The sequence below is a fragment of the Capsicum annuum genome, chromosome 10 (assembly GCF_002878395.1).
Source record: "Capsicum annuum cultivar UCD-10X-F1 chromosome 10, UCD10Xv1.1, whole genome shotgun sequence".
Taxonomy (NCBI): Eukaryota; Viridiplantae; Streptophyta; class Magnoliopsida; order Solanales; family Solanaceae; genus Capsicum; species Capsicum annuum.
Window position 1 is genome coordinate 112,913,480 of NC_061120.1, and position 16,738 is coordinate 112,930,217.

The window sequence follows — 16,738 nt, forward strand, 5'->3', positions numbered from 1 at the left end:
ATTACCCCTCACGAACGTACCCAAAATCAATAAAAACATGGACATATAGAATCTATGCATCAAAAGAAAGCTAGTGATACCCATATTACCTAGTTTTAAGTTGGTATCAAAATGGACCCTCAAAATAAGTTTTTGAACAAGAAGGGCAACATTGTATCTTTATTCCAAAAATGTATTCTCTATATTTTTTGAAGTCTACAGATGAAAGCTAAAGTAAAAATAAGGTCCAAATCAAAGAAAAACCATTTTTAAGATTTACAGGTAAAAATCCCCAAAATCCATTTACAATCAAGAATTGAAGTTGTTTTAGAGATAAAATTGAGGGAAACTAATAATTAGAGTATTTGAAACTCACCCTAGTTAAAACGAGTAGAAATTGGGGCTGAAATAGGATAAATACTATTTTTAGGCCCAACAGGACAAAATATCCAAAATTCATTTTTTGATCCATGTTTAATATAGGAAACGGATGTTAAATATTGAAGGAAATAATTGAAATAAGTTTTATAGAGCTTACAAAATCTTAGAAGTGGAGAAATTTTCTTAAAATCATGAAACCCTAAGCTACAAGTGTCAAAAATGATAAAAAAAATATGTATGATTTGCATTTATACACCCATGCATCACGATCGTAGACTAGGTAATGCGATCGCGGTACATGGCTGACATATGGTATAGAAATTGTGGAGAGCGTATTGTGATAGTGAATAGCCTACATGCCCATTTCCGATGGTGACACTTTCTTCACAATCGCAGGTGCACCAATTGAGTGGTGCACTGGTTAGGGACTTGGTGAACTCCAAGTCTCTGCGGGCCCCTCCAGATTCATAAAAAGTCCCTTGAATGTAAACAAACTATGCTATCCTATTAAATCTTATACTCTGAAATCAATGGAAATATTAAAATTTCAAAAATCATCATTCTCACAAAGATAACCCCCAAAACCAAAAATCACAATATTCCATATCGAGGGTAGAAATGTAATTCAAAAGTCATAAAACTATATCAACTATATCACCACCCTAAAATTAATATTCCATATCTTCTAGCGTAGTTCATTTTGTCATCTTATGGACAAATCAAAAGATGTTAACTAAAGTCAATCATAAAGCTCTCTAAGACACCAAATCTCACAATATCGCATAAATCACACCAAAATGTATCAGGAACCATATCAATCCTCCCCGCACCCTAGAAACACAATAACATAACCAAGGGGTGGGATAAAATGGTCAAATCATATAGAAGTGCACATTTCAAATAATTTATCAAAATTTGTCATTACACTAGACCCCTCTGTCTTAGGTGGCAGATCCTATACCTTTATATCTTGATTTGATAGTGTCATTCTATCATTATTTATATCTATTATTGTATCTCATGCCTAGTCTCAACTCTACCCCAACCTTTAGATAGGGCCCTATCTCAAGGCATAGGATCCTTATTCTTGCTCGTTGACAACTTCATCCTTACTATATACAAAGGAGTGAAACAAATGATTTTTAGAAGCCGATAGGAGTAAGGATACGTTATCTCAAATCAAAAGTTTAGATATTTTCAAATAATACTCTATAGCATCTTGAAGATGTGATATGAATGTAATCATACTGATTTGTTAGACTCTACTAGACACTTGCTCTGGTACAAGTGAGACTAGTAAACCTAATGCTCTAAGACCACAATGTCATAACCCAAAATTATGCCATTAATGTTCCAATAGTTAAGTCTGACCCCATATCCATACATGAAGGTTACAAGATAATAATCTAATAAAGTAAAGGAGTTTGATAAATGGGATTCTTGTATAGATACATATGAATACAAAATACGTAAAATAGGCCCTTATAAAATATGAAATGAGAAAATATACAAGTTGTACATCCCTAGTCCGAGTGGAACTACTACAAGAGTAACTAAGTGTAAAAGTACGTATTAATCTGATACAACTCTATCAAAAATATACAACATTAAGATGGTGAAGTACAAGAAGTAAGTGAACAAGTGTCCATATGCCAAGAACCATAAATTTGATAAAAATTAGCCGCTGATAAATAGGATCAATGAGGATGACTCAAGCTAGTATGTGCATCCAAAAAAGATGTAAAAGTGTAGCATGAACACCAAAACACGAGGTAAATAGTAGATATCATAGTTTAATGGAGCATAGAATATAATATACCATATAAATAACATAAAAAGGGAAACGACATACTATATGCTAGCCTAACGGTCTATCACATAGCAGTGGTAAAATAAAAATATCAATAATATAAAAGCCCACTCTACTTTAAAATCCTATTCCAACCTATACTAAGGATCCTGATCTAATTCTTATACTAATGTAAGCATCCTGATCTACGATTCAAGTATTTTTTCCCACTCCAAGATCCCTAAAATAGGCCAATAAAAATGAAAATAGTGAAATAAACCTACGTCTAACCTAAAAATCTCCTAACTAACATAAAACTTATAAGATATGCTACATAACGAAGCTAAGGCTAAAGAAAGTAAGACCATATTTTCCACTAAGTCTTAACTATGTCTCGAACCATCTTAATTAGCTTTTTCCATTAGAACGACCATAGAATGTAGCCAATCTATCAAATAAATAGCATACATCTTATAATGAGAATAATGATATCCATATCAATAACTTATAAATTGGTAAAAAAATTAATAAATAATTGGCCCTTGAATCTGACAATGAAATAAAAAATTAACTCCAAAATTTTCTTCCTGATAAGGTAAAGAACTAATGTAAAAAGGTTGAGTGATAACGAAGTTTGGGAAAAATACCAACCCAAAAATCATATAAATCAAAGATTTTGAATTCAAATTTTGATGGAATTAAATATATATTTTGCGTGTAAGTAACGAGAATCATAAATGTGGTGTATAAAGAACCTACCAAAGTGATAATTGATTAAAAGAACACCAAGTAATTCTCTCCTAATAGCCAAGATGATAAAATATTGAGAAATAACTAAAAATATAGTTTGAGAATTTCTACTATAAATGGTCCTTCATTGAGATAATAAAAACCCATATCACGATTGAAGTACTGTACTGGTCAATACCGTTAAAAATGTGGTGGTACTCCTTGCGATTGCAAAGAGAAACCTAGATCCATGGGACCTTTCTTTGGAATCGCAGGCCAAACATCATGATTGAAAAGACCAAGAAAATAGCCCTTCACAATCATGATGCATCCACCACAAATATGATGGGTAAAATAACTTTACACGAGCAAATAAAAAATCAAAAAAATCCTAAGTCTAAAATGACTTTGAATGGATCCTATGAATTTGTTTAGAATCTCATGCAGACAATTTAAGTATGTTGCTATTACGACCCAAACTCATCATAAGTGTCACCCACACCTACAATCCAATGGGGGAGCCATTTAAAACTAGTAGTCACTATCACTACTTAATTATTTTTTAAAGAAAAGGAAAAAAGTTATATATTAAATAACTAATATTTTAAATTGTTTAAATAAAATAGCTCAAAATGATATTAATAAACCTGAAACGCCCCCAGAAACTGAAGGCCATCGTACTAGAACATATAACTAGAAAATCATCATTGGTACAACCCAAAATACTATTAAAAATCCAAATATTTCTGTGTTCAAAACATATGGACAAGAATATAATATAGGAGAGATTCATGAAAGTTGGGAAGAGGATGCGTAACCTTAGATCACGAATCGTGTTGGGGACTAAAGACAAAGAAGACAACAAGGTAATATCAGTACAAAGCTACAATTTACTGGTATGTTCATAGGACAACCCAACTTAACCAATGCAAACAAACAACTAACAATTTGTAAACAAGTAAAAACCAGGTCATCTACCAAGTACATTCAAATCCACCCTGCTAGCATAATCTTTTGGTTAACTAATCCACTCATATAAATAACACATCACACTTAAAAAATGATACATGACTCAATTCAACCATAGTGAATTCCAAAACATTCAATTTATCCATTTTTTATAAATATATTAGTATTGTTTCAAAAGAAGTATTTATACAATTCAAATATAGTATCAATAACTAGAATCACACAAGGATCCAACTATATCGAAAGTAAACTAGACCTCACAAGTATTAAAATATAGCACCAAGTAAATAGCCTTCTCCTCCTTTAGTCTGCTTGTTATTGCTCCCAACATCAACAGGCTAATCCTTACTCTTCTGCTCATTAGCTATGGGTACAGGTGGATCTGTAGTAAGCTTACCACTTTGAGTGGTAATGGCATGACATTGACTATCATTTCCGAGATTTACCACTTTATTACTTGGAAAAGTGCCAAGTTATCATTGATTCACTATGGCTGACATCTGACCAAACTGCTGCTCCAACTGCTTGATTGTTGTCGCATGTGACTCAACTTTCTGGTTAAACCCTGACAAATTAGCTTTTATATCCTTCAAGCAGTTTTCTTGACTTTCTTTCCCTTTTACCAACTTTGCCAAAAGTGCCTCCATTATGGACTCTGTATCTCGGCTACCTGGTGGAATATACTTATCTCTCTTCTCATTGTAGTCATCTTACATTATCAATCACCATCTCTATCTCTACTCCTATCTTTATATCTATCATTAGAATTGTTTTGACCTTGATTCCCTTTCCCTTGAGATAAAAAATCCACCAATATACGATCAAGATGCGTTGCTTCTTCTTCAGATTCAATCTCGGATGGTTTGGAGGCAGACCCCTATGCCGCTACTGGATTCACTTTCTCAGAACTCATTAATGCAAATTATTTTGTAAGCAACCCAATATCTGTACAAATCTATGCAACCTCTTATTATACCATATCATTTGCTTCTCCATACGTATTTGTTGCTCTAATAGCATATATACCACCATCATATTCTGAATCTCAAGTATGGCATCCTCTGTTGGCAACTGTAATATCATCTAGCATTTTCTGTGCAGCTTCCCAACAAAGATGCATAAATGCTCCACCTGAAATAGCATCTATCATATCTCTTAAGCTATCATTCAATGATCTATAGAAGATCTCAAACAAGTTAGATCCTCGGGTTTTGTGATTTGGTACCATGCTAAGCTTTTTCTTGAATTGAAACCAAGCCTCAAACATAGACTCTATAGGTAGATGTTTGAAATTGTAAATTTCATTCTTCAACTATAACATTCATGAAGGAGGGAAGAATTTGCTCAGACAATATGTCTTCAACTCATGCCAAGTAGGGATAGATCCTCTTGGAAGTTCCCCTAACCATAAAGATGCTTCTTCAGTCAAAGAGAATGAGAACAATTTCAATCTTAATGCTTCTTGATTACCCGCTAGAATTTAGTAATTTTTGCATACCCCGAGAAAATTTTTAAGGTACATGTTTGTATCATCCTTTGCATCTCTTGAAAACACACCTTTCAGATTCAACAATTAGATCATAGCACTAGTAATATCAAACTTCACATTATGGTCTAAATGAGGAGGAACAATGCTCCATATCCCATAGGCTCAACATAACCCAGATCTTCATCATCTTTCTCATATAAGTCTAAATATTGGTATACTGGAAGAAATAGAGACCTGCCTCTCTGAACTCAACTATCAACAACCTATCTTTATCGTACCAGTCCTTACTAAGCTACTGCCGCCTCTGCAGTAAGTCTGGCTTCTTCTACTTGTCTATATTCTTGCTCTAATAGTTGTTGTGCCTGTAAGTCTGCAATATTATATGGATTTAATGGAAAATATAGAAGTGCCGCATTTTGGTCCACAGGTGGGGGATCTTTTACCCCATCACGAACTTGTCCTGATATCCTTCTAGGCATTTGAAGGATTCTTTCTAGCTCTGAATCAAAAGAGAGTAAGGGATTGTCTCTACTCCTATTACTTGGCATACATCAGCATGTGCCAACAAAAAAATTGAAAAATTAAAATAATCGCAAACTTCACCAATTTAATTTACTACTCAACCATCTTCCCCGCCAACGACATCAAAATTTGATGTTGCCCAAAACTACACCTCAACTAGAAGTATAATGTAGTCGAATGAAAATATAATAACCCAACAAGGTTGGGATTGATTCCACAGGGAAAATATGAATAGTTGCTTGCCTTGATGTAATCCACGAGCAATACATGAAAGTAAATAGGGGAGTTTTGTTATCAATTGCAAATAGTAACCAATTCTTGAGTGCTTTTGAGTAGAAATCAATATGAGATGAACGCTAGGTTTGTGTTCCCCCTAGCTTCTCATCTGCATAAATTTTTTGTGATCAACCTAATTATTCTGTTATTTTGCATGGAAAGCCTACAAGATAGGTATTTTCTACTACTTAGAAGATAAATTTCACCCTGTGACTTAGTTATCATCTCGGGGTGTCTCCTTGTTGCTCTTTGCTACGACCTCAGGTATACTTAATTATCGTATCAGTGTCTTAGTATTTTTCCCTAATTGTAAGATTCTTGGTTATCGAATTGATGTGAATATAGGCAATCTCAAGATACTGCAGCTACTCGAGGTTAATTATTGTAAAGAAGTATTAAGATACATGCAGAAATCATAGAATAATTGTGTCTCACACTTCCTCTACGAAGCTAATCCACCAAGGTTCCTACAACCCTAGCTAAAGAGATTAGTTGTTCATTCTTGTGCATGAAACCATGATTATCAATGAATAACACATAAAATCAATTGCACAAGAATAAGATGAATAAACTCCAAAGTCTTTAATTGAATAAAACCCTAAAAATCTCAAGAAAAATTGTAAAAGTATGTAATAATATGTAATAGTGCATAAAATAATGACACAATGCATATCCTAATAAAAGATAAACCCTAGGTTATTTATACTATCTCAAAATAATATAAAAACCCTATTAAAAATGGGAAAGGTAAAGTTTGGTCAATAGTTGGTACAACTCGGTCTTCATTCGTATCCTCAGCTAACGAGGCGTATCCTAGCTTATTATATCCATTCCAGTATTTGATCTGCCCAAGGCTTGAAATCTCTATTTAGCATATGATTTTTTCTATGAGTTGTGCCTGAGTGTGCGACTCATGTTGTTCATCCGTATTTACCTAGGACTTCTTCCTTTCTAAGTATTAAACACTGGTTTGTGTACAACATGCCTATATGAGTCTTACTTAGACTTTATAATCATATAGCTCTAACACTTCAACTCATGGATAGTATCTCAGGCTCTGCTATGCTTACAAATTCCGCATACGACTCATATCTTTGCTTATAACAGGGGTACTTGAGTCGTATCTTTCTCATACTTGGCTCCTTAGTTTGACTTTTGGTTTTGTTATTCATACGAGTTAGTATACGAGTTGTATCGATTGGTTACGACTCAAGTGCTAACTTGTATACTGATTAAAGTTGGTCTTTTATAGATTTTTTTCTTCTCTTTTTGTTCAAGTACTATTGTAGACCTGTTTTACCTATAATTCACACCAAAGTGCATTATAATTATCAAAATACCCTAAGTTCATGCATAAATTTACAGTTTTAAGCATAAAAAATGTCAGGTTTCTACGCCACATCAATGATCAACAAAATAAAAGAAGAGAAAGATTCTACTCAACTTACAGAAAATGCAGGTATCATGATAGCTTCAACTACTACTACTACTACTACTACTACTGTAAGTGATTATTGACGTTGGTGCTACTATCATATGGCATCTAACCCTAATATGTTGCATAGTTGTCGTAAAGTGTCTCAGTTTTCACAAAATAAGGTGTATCTTCCAATAGGTAGTCAGGTTTCAGTGTCTCACAAAGGCAACTCTATTGGTTTGACCAATTTTTCCATTTCTGATGTTCTGTATCTTCCCAATTTTAAGCACAAACATTTATCTATTCCGAAGATGAGAAGGAAATGACAATGTTCAGTAAAACTCTTTCCCAACTTCTACATATTGTAGGATCTTTCTACTGGCATGGTGCTAGGTATTGGTAAAGAGGAACAAGGACTGTACATTCTCAAAAGGAGCTCTACTCAACAAAATTGTGTAAATAGTTTTTCTAATAATATGTAGCTGCTATCTAATTCTACTGTTCTCTAGCACATAAGAATGAGACATGCTCCCATTTAAATGCTCAAAAAACATACTGCACTAAGTCATTTGAAGTATGGATATCATATGTATACTGTCTGTCCTCTTGCTAAGTATGCAAATCTACTTTTTTAGCCTAGAATCTCTATGTTGAATGTTTTTTTGATCTATTATATTATGATATATTGGGGATTTATAGAGTACCTACCTATAATAACAATTTTTTTTGTTACTATAGTGGATGATTACACTAGATGTACTTGGTTGTTTCTTGTTCAGTTCAAAATTGAAGTTATAGTAGTACAAAAGATTTCCTGACAAGGATGCATAATTTGTTCTCCACATAGGTAAAAGAACTAAGAATTGATAATGGATGTTAATTTTCCAGTCATGGATTCAAGTCACTTATATCTACTCTTGGTATAGTACATCAGACTTTCTCTGTTTACCCTTATCAATAGAATGGAGTGGTGAAGACAAAATATAGAACTATTTTGGGCATTTCCAGATACCTAAGGTTCCAAGTAGGTATACCTCTCAAGTTTTGGGGTGAATGTGTAGACACTGCTGTGCATTTTCTTAACAGAAGACCTTCTAAAATTCTTTATCACAGATCTCCTTATGAGATATTGTATCATCATTATCTTTCCATATCTTATTTAAGGTATTTGTATGCCTTGGTTATGCCTCTAGTACTTATGGTTCTGATAAGTTTGCAGCTTGAGCCTTTCCTAGTGTCTTCTTGGGGTATTATTCCATACAAAAGTGTTATAGACTATATGATCTTCACAAAATATATTTATTCACTAGTAAAAATGTAGATTTTTAGGAATCTGTAAAACTAATAGTAACCATACTCAACTGTAAAACTAAAACCCAAACTATACCGTAACTGATGCAAAGTGGTGCCAGAACTCATAATAAATAATAAAAATAAAGTATATGCTAGCCCTGGACTATAACTAAAATGCATTTAAATAAACATATGAATAACTTAGCTAAATGTGAGGATTTTGAGGTTTCCAGGATTAATATGATGTTCTATGTTCATAAACATTACACTATACTAAGGGATAATGAGACCAAAATCTACCCGAATGGGGCCCTAACCAAATAAATAAGGCATAAAATACTTCTAAATGATATCCTAGCTACAATTAACTACCAAAAACTAGTATAATAACATACAGTTACCATAAATAAACTTAGTCTAGGGATAGGGTAATCCTAGCCTACCTAGACCATAAAGCTAAAAGCCCATATGAGAAGTCTCTAAATAGTGCTCCGCTAGAACCCAGGCTTGAATAACTTGATGTAAATAATTAATTTTCCAGAGGTGGTTTATTATAATCTCATAGATTTTGTTTCCCGTAACTCTCTTTCAATGTGTTAAAGGAATATATGTAGAAACTATGTAATGAAAAACAATGGATAGATGTTTTACTAATGGTCATATATATAAATATATGACCAACAAGTAGTCCTTTTAACAAACATAAAAATGAAATGTAATTAACCTAATTTATTCCTTGTCATATTATTACACCCCAAGTTCTTAAACTTTATATCCTCACAGGGTTGAGTAATCGAATTAGCTAAGTTGATAAAGTGATGTCAAAATTGCTAGTGACAATGGTCTAGGGTATGAATCATTACGATACATAAAGTAATGTTACGAGGACTCGTTGTTATGACAGTAAGAAATGTAGGTTTTCGTCCCTTGACATCTATTCCAGGGTGTGACCCATTGTGATACACAAGGAGTCATTAGGAGAAACTCATTGTCACAATAGAAGGATACCTAGAGTTTAGCCCCCGACCACAAGCATTCATCACAACTCGTGATGTCAGATAATAAGTCATGGTGTGAGACTTGTCATCATAATAGTGAAGGACTATATTTTTGATCCTCAGGTAAAATCTAGGCTATGACTCTTGGTTAGACCTCATGAGTCATTACCCAAGACGCAATGATTGTTTTAGTCTCTCCCTGCACCTTTTTATTAGGGTCTTTTTGGCCTTTTCCTTGCTTCACACTCTTTCCCATGACTCAAAAACACCCAAAAGACCTTTTTCATTTAGTAATAAAGACTCCCAAGGCAAGAGATACTGGGGTTTTACAAAAAAACTAACATTCAAGCTCCAAACTTTGAATTCTTTAATTTCCTGTATATTTTAGGCATGTCTCTCATCCCTAAACTTGTATTTTACATTATGGCCTAAAATGATTCAATATTCATGTGATTTAACTATTGGGTTTGAAATTAGGTTGAGGGCTTTCGATTGATTTCTACTTGAATTATTTTCCCAAGATTAAATATGTTATTTATGCTTTAGTTGATGGTTTTGGGGGAGGATTGGGTGCATGGTTATAATTATTAGATTGGGGAACATGGATTTCCCCAAATTGATAAAAATTTGGCTTGATAATTGTATTAACCTCAACCTATCTTTATAACTTTGGTTTTGAATATGCAATTTTCATAATTTAACTTACATTTGGAAATTGTATTAAAGGATAATGGATAATAATTTTTTTTGAATTTCCCTTTGCCTCCATGGTTATGGAATTAAAATGGAACTTGGCACTTTAATGGTTACATAGAATGTTTTAGCATAATTATATAAGCTTGCAAACATATTGGTATAACGTCGGTAAATACCTTAATGAATGAATCCTTGGTTAATGGTTGGGTTTATGTGATAACTATTTTAATCTGGGCTTTTGTGTTGCTCACTGTGAAGGTGTAGTCCTGGGTAGACCAACACTAGAAACCATATTTGCCGATGCGGGGGTTATGTGACCGTGTGTTTTGTGTACACTTTATATTTAGGATGTCTATCTCCTTGGTGTCTTTTTCCTTTCCTGCATTTCCTTGGTAAGTGTATCGAATATGCACTAGGCTTTTTTCGATAGGGGAGTCAGACCCATATAACCCATGAGTGCCTTTAGGATGGAGCGAGCCATACAGTGCAAGTTAATATTTTAAACTCTTATGTACATGGCCATTGTCCCTTTCTTGACATCCTATATATATAAATGTTGTGCATATGATTTTGATTGTTTTTAGGAATGGCATTATTTTATTCCATTACTCTGAGTTATATGCCAGTGTCTTCCCACTGACCATCCTTGGATGCTGCATCATTTTAAGATGCAGGGTCTAAGGGATTTTTTGATACTCCTACGTAGCATTAGGTAGTGTGGTACGTTGGTTGAGTTGTTGTGAAGTAGTGAGCCATCATCTTTTGAAAATCCCTACCATTTTAGTAGGTTTCTTTCCAGATTTTTTGAATTGTGAATTTCCTTTTTGTTATGGTTGGGGGCATGTCCCAACCTAGTTTGGTACTTTTGATTTTAGAGGTTTTGTGGATAATATTGGAATGATTAGTTGTCTTGTTTAGATTTTTAGATTTCATTTGATTCAACTATTTATTTACTATTTTAGCTAGCATATGTTCTTTTATATATGGTGCTCTAGAGGTTACGCTAAGGGGGTGTTCTCCAACCTCCAGTGGGCTTGAGATACCCATCACAATAGGCCCTGGTTTGGGTCATGACACGCTTAGTATCAGACCCAGGTTTAGGGCCTTTGGAAGTCCACAAAGCCATATCAAATATGTCCATATATGGTTTAGCCTTCTTATCATGGCCATACATGCCCATATCAGATATGTCCATGTAGGGTATATGGTTTTTGACATGACCAGAACCAGGGCCTTGTTGTAATGGTCATCTCAAGCCCAGCAAGTACCGGAGATCGCCCCGCTACCCAAAGCAAACCTCCAACTTATACCCAAAGTCGGATGAAAACCGAACTTGTGACAAGTTAGAGCATTATACAACCCAAAGACTTTGGGATAGGTCCATGATTATGACCAACCCGAACAAGTCAAACCATCCCAAAACACCCTAGCAATAAAATCATAATAACCAAATCCATTTCCATGCCACAACATACCCAAGTCCACAGTTTGTCCATAGTAAGCTTCTAAAAAGAATCCAAGAAATATTCGGTCGGGACATGCCCCCGACCATAGCCAAAATCAATACCTTGGTCTAAACCAACAAAGACATAAAAGAAACTCAAAGAAAAAAATGGAGCTTTCCAAAGGATGGAAGCTCACAACTTCAAATCACCACAAGCTGATCCCGAGTCCAATAACTGAGTAAGAGGTGTAGTATGACCAATATCTGCATTGTGTTGGGATACAACGTCGAATATGGTTAGCGGTTGGAGCGTGATAGCATGCAACTCAAGGATAAGGATAAAAGAATGCCAACAGTTCAAACCAAACAACCAATGCAATACATACATATATATATATATATATATATACATCATATCGGGATAAGGAACAAAATTAGTATGAACTTTGAAATTATTAACCTGGGATGTATAGCATCGCTATTCTAAATTCACCCATGGGCTATATGGCATCAGTGCCACCTGCTGAAAGGGCCCGGATATGTGTTAGCCACATGAGCCAGAGAGAATATGAGATTACTAGTACATATCCCAATATATAAGTGTGACATAATGCACATGGTCACCAAGACCAAATGTCACATCGACAAACATGAGTTTCCAGTTTTGGTCCCCTCGGGACCTCAACCTTCTACAACTTTTCTAACACATCACGCCTTAAAGCCCAATTTAAAACAATTCACACACATAAACAACTTACCAAGGAGTATTATTTTTTTGGCATTAATCGTTGGTATCGTCATACCAAAATTAGAGCATCAAGTCTATCCAAATATGCCATACCAAAGCCATTATACCAAAGTGACTCTACAATTTCCAATTAAACCAAACTATGGAAACCAAGGCCTTTTCAATAGAAACCAAGAACCATGGACACCAAGGACTTACCATTTAACCATTTAAAACCATTACATGACCAACAAGTCCTTTACAAAACGAATTACAAACCATTAATACCCATTAAGCCATTGCCTTAGTTCAAACCACCATTAACATGTGGCTAGTAATTTCCTTTAGACATTTTCGCAAACACCTTGAAGGCATACATTTAACAAGACCAAAGCCAAAATAAAATCCATCAAGTTTAGGGATACCCATGACCCATTTGTTAAACAAAAATCAATAAGCATCCACATGTGGAAACCATCACCAAAAACATGTGAAAACATAACATAAATAAAGAGTAAACAGTACTCAACAATATGCATCAAACCCTTAACATTGGTTTTTAAAACCACCATTTAAGGATCAAAATCAATGTTTAAAACACATGATATATTCAAACTAACAATAAGGGAAGAGTTGAATACTTATACACGAAGATTAACAGAAGAAACTTGACCCCCTTTAGCCTCTAGATGGCCTCCTTGATGAACCCTAGTCCCAATCTTGTTGCAGAAGTTTAGAGAGTGATTTTGGTGAGTTGTTTTATCTTATTAGGTGAAGAATTAAAGGACAAATAATATTATAAGTCACAGGTCTCAAGGGTTTTAGGGCAGGAAATATCTAAAATATCCCTAGTGTAAAAGCGGAAAACACACGTAGGAGGGTACGACTCACCCCCTAACTGTACCCTAGGGTACATATGGTACCATTGACTCGTACCCTAGATGCCTCTTTGGACCCTATACTGATCAACATAGACCAATTAAGACCAAGTCTTAGCTTACCTTGTGAGTAGTATCCTTAGAGTCGTCTTGGTCAGAATCATCGTCTTGGTCAAAATCATCTAGACCATGCTCAAGGCATCATATGACTTGGCAACATAACACTCGTATACTATCATACTATTGGTATGATTACTAATTGTACCTAAGGCAGAAACTTACCCAAACACACTGTCCAACATACAAGAGAGGGAGTAATAAACATAACCAAACATACAACTAGTACCTCTAGTTGTATGTTGTCTAGAATCTCTAACTTAGGCAGTTTTCTAATGGTTCAAAGCCGAGGTGTTTCAATTCTACCCCACTTGGTTCATTTGTCCTCGAATGAAGGGTAAAGGAAAGAATAAGCACGAGTTAACACATCATCACACATCAAACTAACCTTTGAAAAAATTAGAGAGCAAAGACATGCAACGAAGACAAGAAGATCAAAACATACCTCAAGCACGAGCCTCCAACTTGTCTATCTAACTTTAGATGGAAAGCAATAGTAAGGCACACGTTAGTTTTGAAACCTCTCTAAAATAACATCCAAAAATGACATGATAAAGGAGTACGACAATCCAAGATGATATAAACTAGAGCACCATGCAAATTCACAATCTCCGCAAGATATAATTTAGCATAATCCTCTGCCGAATAACTAGTCCTCACGGATAAGAAATGAGCGGACTTGGTTATCCTATCCACAATGAACCATATATAATAACATTGATTTCGAGACCGAGGAATACCACTAACGAAATCCATGTTAATCACTTCCCACTTTAATTCGAGCAACTCTATTGATTTCGAGACCGAGGAATACCACTAATGAAACCCATGTTAATCACTTCCCACTTTAATTCGAGCAACTCTATCTCTTGATACAAACCCCTAGGTATTATGTGCTTAACCTTCACTTGTTGACACATAATACACTTAGCCACATAGCTAGCCATATCTTATTTCATATTATTCCACTAATATAACGCCTTAAGATCATGGTACATCAATGTAGAACTAAGACGTATATCATAACGATATCCATGAGCTTTGGCAAAAATCCTTTCCCTTAGACCATCGAGGTCAGGAACACATATGCTACATTGGTACCTTAAGATACCATCTTCGTTAATCATGAAATCAATAAACTTTTGCTGACCCACCTTCCAATTAATATTCAGCAAACCAGGATCCAAGATTTGGCTTTCCTGTATCTCAATAACAAGAGACAACTGTGATACTGGATGCACGAACACACCACTATTTTAGAGTCCATGAGACAAACTCCAAGACTAGCCAAATGGTGAATGTCCTTCACCAACTCCCGCTTATCCTCGTCAACATGAGTTATACTCCCTATGAATAACCTTCCAAGAGCATCATCGACTATATTAGCTTTACCTGGATGGGAATAGAGACTCATATCATAGTCTTTCAGTAACTCAAGCTATCTCCCTTTCCTGAGATTCATCTCTTTCTGAGTAAACACATAATATAGGATTTAATGATTAGAAAATATATAAACATAAACCCTATAAAGATAATGATGCCAAATATTTAGTGCAAATACCACGGATAATACCTCCAGATCATTGGTAGGGTAGTTCTTGTCATGAACATTCAACTGCCTAGAAACATAGGCCACCACCCTACCATGCTACATCAATACAAAACCAAGCCCAATACTGGAAGTATCATAATACATTACAAAACCATCATGACCCTCGGGCAAGGTAAAAGCTAGAGCTGAATTACCATCATGACCCTCGGGCAAGGTAAAAGCTAGAGCCGAATTCAATCTATCCTTTAACTTCTCAAAACTACCCTCACATATATCTGACCATAAGAACTTGACCTTTTTCTTGGTCAACTTTTTCAATGGGACAACTATAGTCGAAAAACATTTCGTAAACCTCCTATAGTAACCGGCTAAACCCAAGAAGCTTTGAATATTGATTGGAGTTGCAGGTATAGGCCACTTCTTACCCACCGCAAACTTTTGTGATCCATTATGATCCCTTAATTAGAGATAATATGACCAAGAAAAGTCACAACCTTAAACCAAAACTCACACTCAGGAAACTTAGCATACAAAGGTTGATCCTTCAAGGTCTGCAATACCTCACAAAGGTGATCAACATGATAGGTCTCAGTCTTAGAATAGAACAAGATGTCATCAATGAAAACAGTGATGAACAGATCAAGAAACAGATGAAAGACCCTATCCATCAAATCCATAAAGGCGGTTGGGGTATTGGTTAACCCAAAAGACATAACTAGGAACTAATAGTGACCATACCAGGTCTTAAAGGTAGTCTTAGGGATATCCACCTCCCTAATCTTAAAATGATGATAATCTGACCTAATATCAATCTTAGAGAAACACTTCTCACATTAAAGTTGATCAAAAAAATCATCGATCCTAGGAAGAGAATACTTATTCTTTATATTCACCTTATTCAACTAATGATAATAAATTCACATTCGAAGGGAACCATCCATATTACACACGAACATCACTAGAGGACCCTAAGGAGACACACTTGGACAGATAAAACCTTTATCTAAGAAATTCTTCAATTTCTACTTAAGCTCTTTCAACTCGGTCAGAGCCATTCTATAAGGAGGGATAGAGATAAGATGAGTGTATGGAACACGATCAATCCCAAAATCAATTTCTCTATTGGGAAAAATATTGGGAAAATCAACAGGGAATACCTCAAGAAATTTATTTACCACCGCAATGGATTCTAGAGAAGGAACTTTTGAGTTAGAATCTTTAAATGATACAAACACCCCTTAGAAAATAACTTTTGGGCTCTAAGATAAGAGATGAACCTCCCTTTAGTCACTAAAGAACCCCCTTTCTATAAAATGACCAGCTCATTAGGGAATTCAAACATGTCCCTATGGGTCCAACAATCTAAGGAGGCTTAGCACGAATGAAACCGATCCGTCCCCAATATGACATCAAAGTCAACCATATCCAACTCTATCAAATCCGCAAAAATTTCTTTACCGCCAACAACTACCACACTTTTTG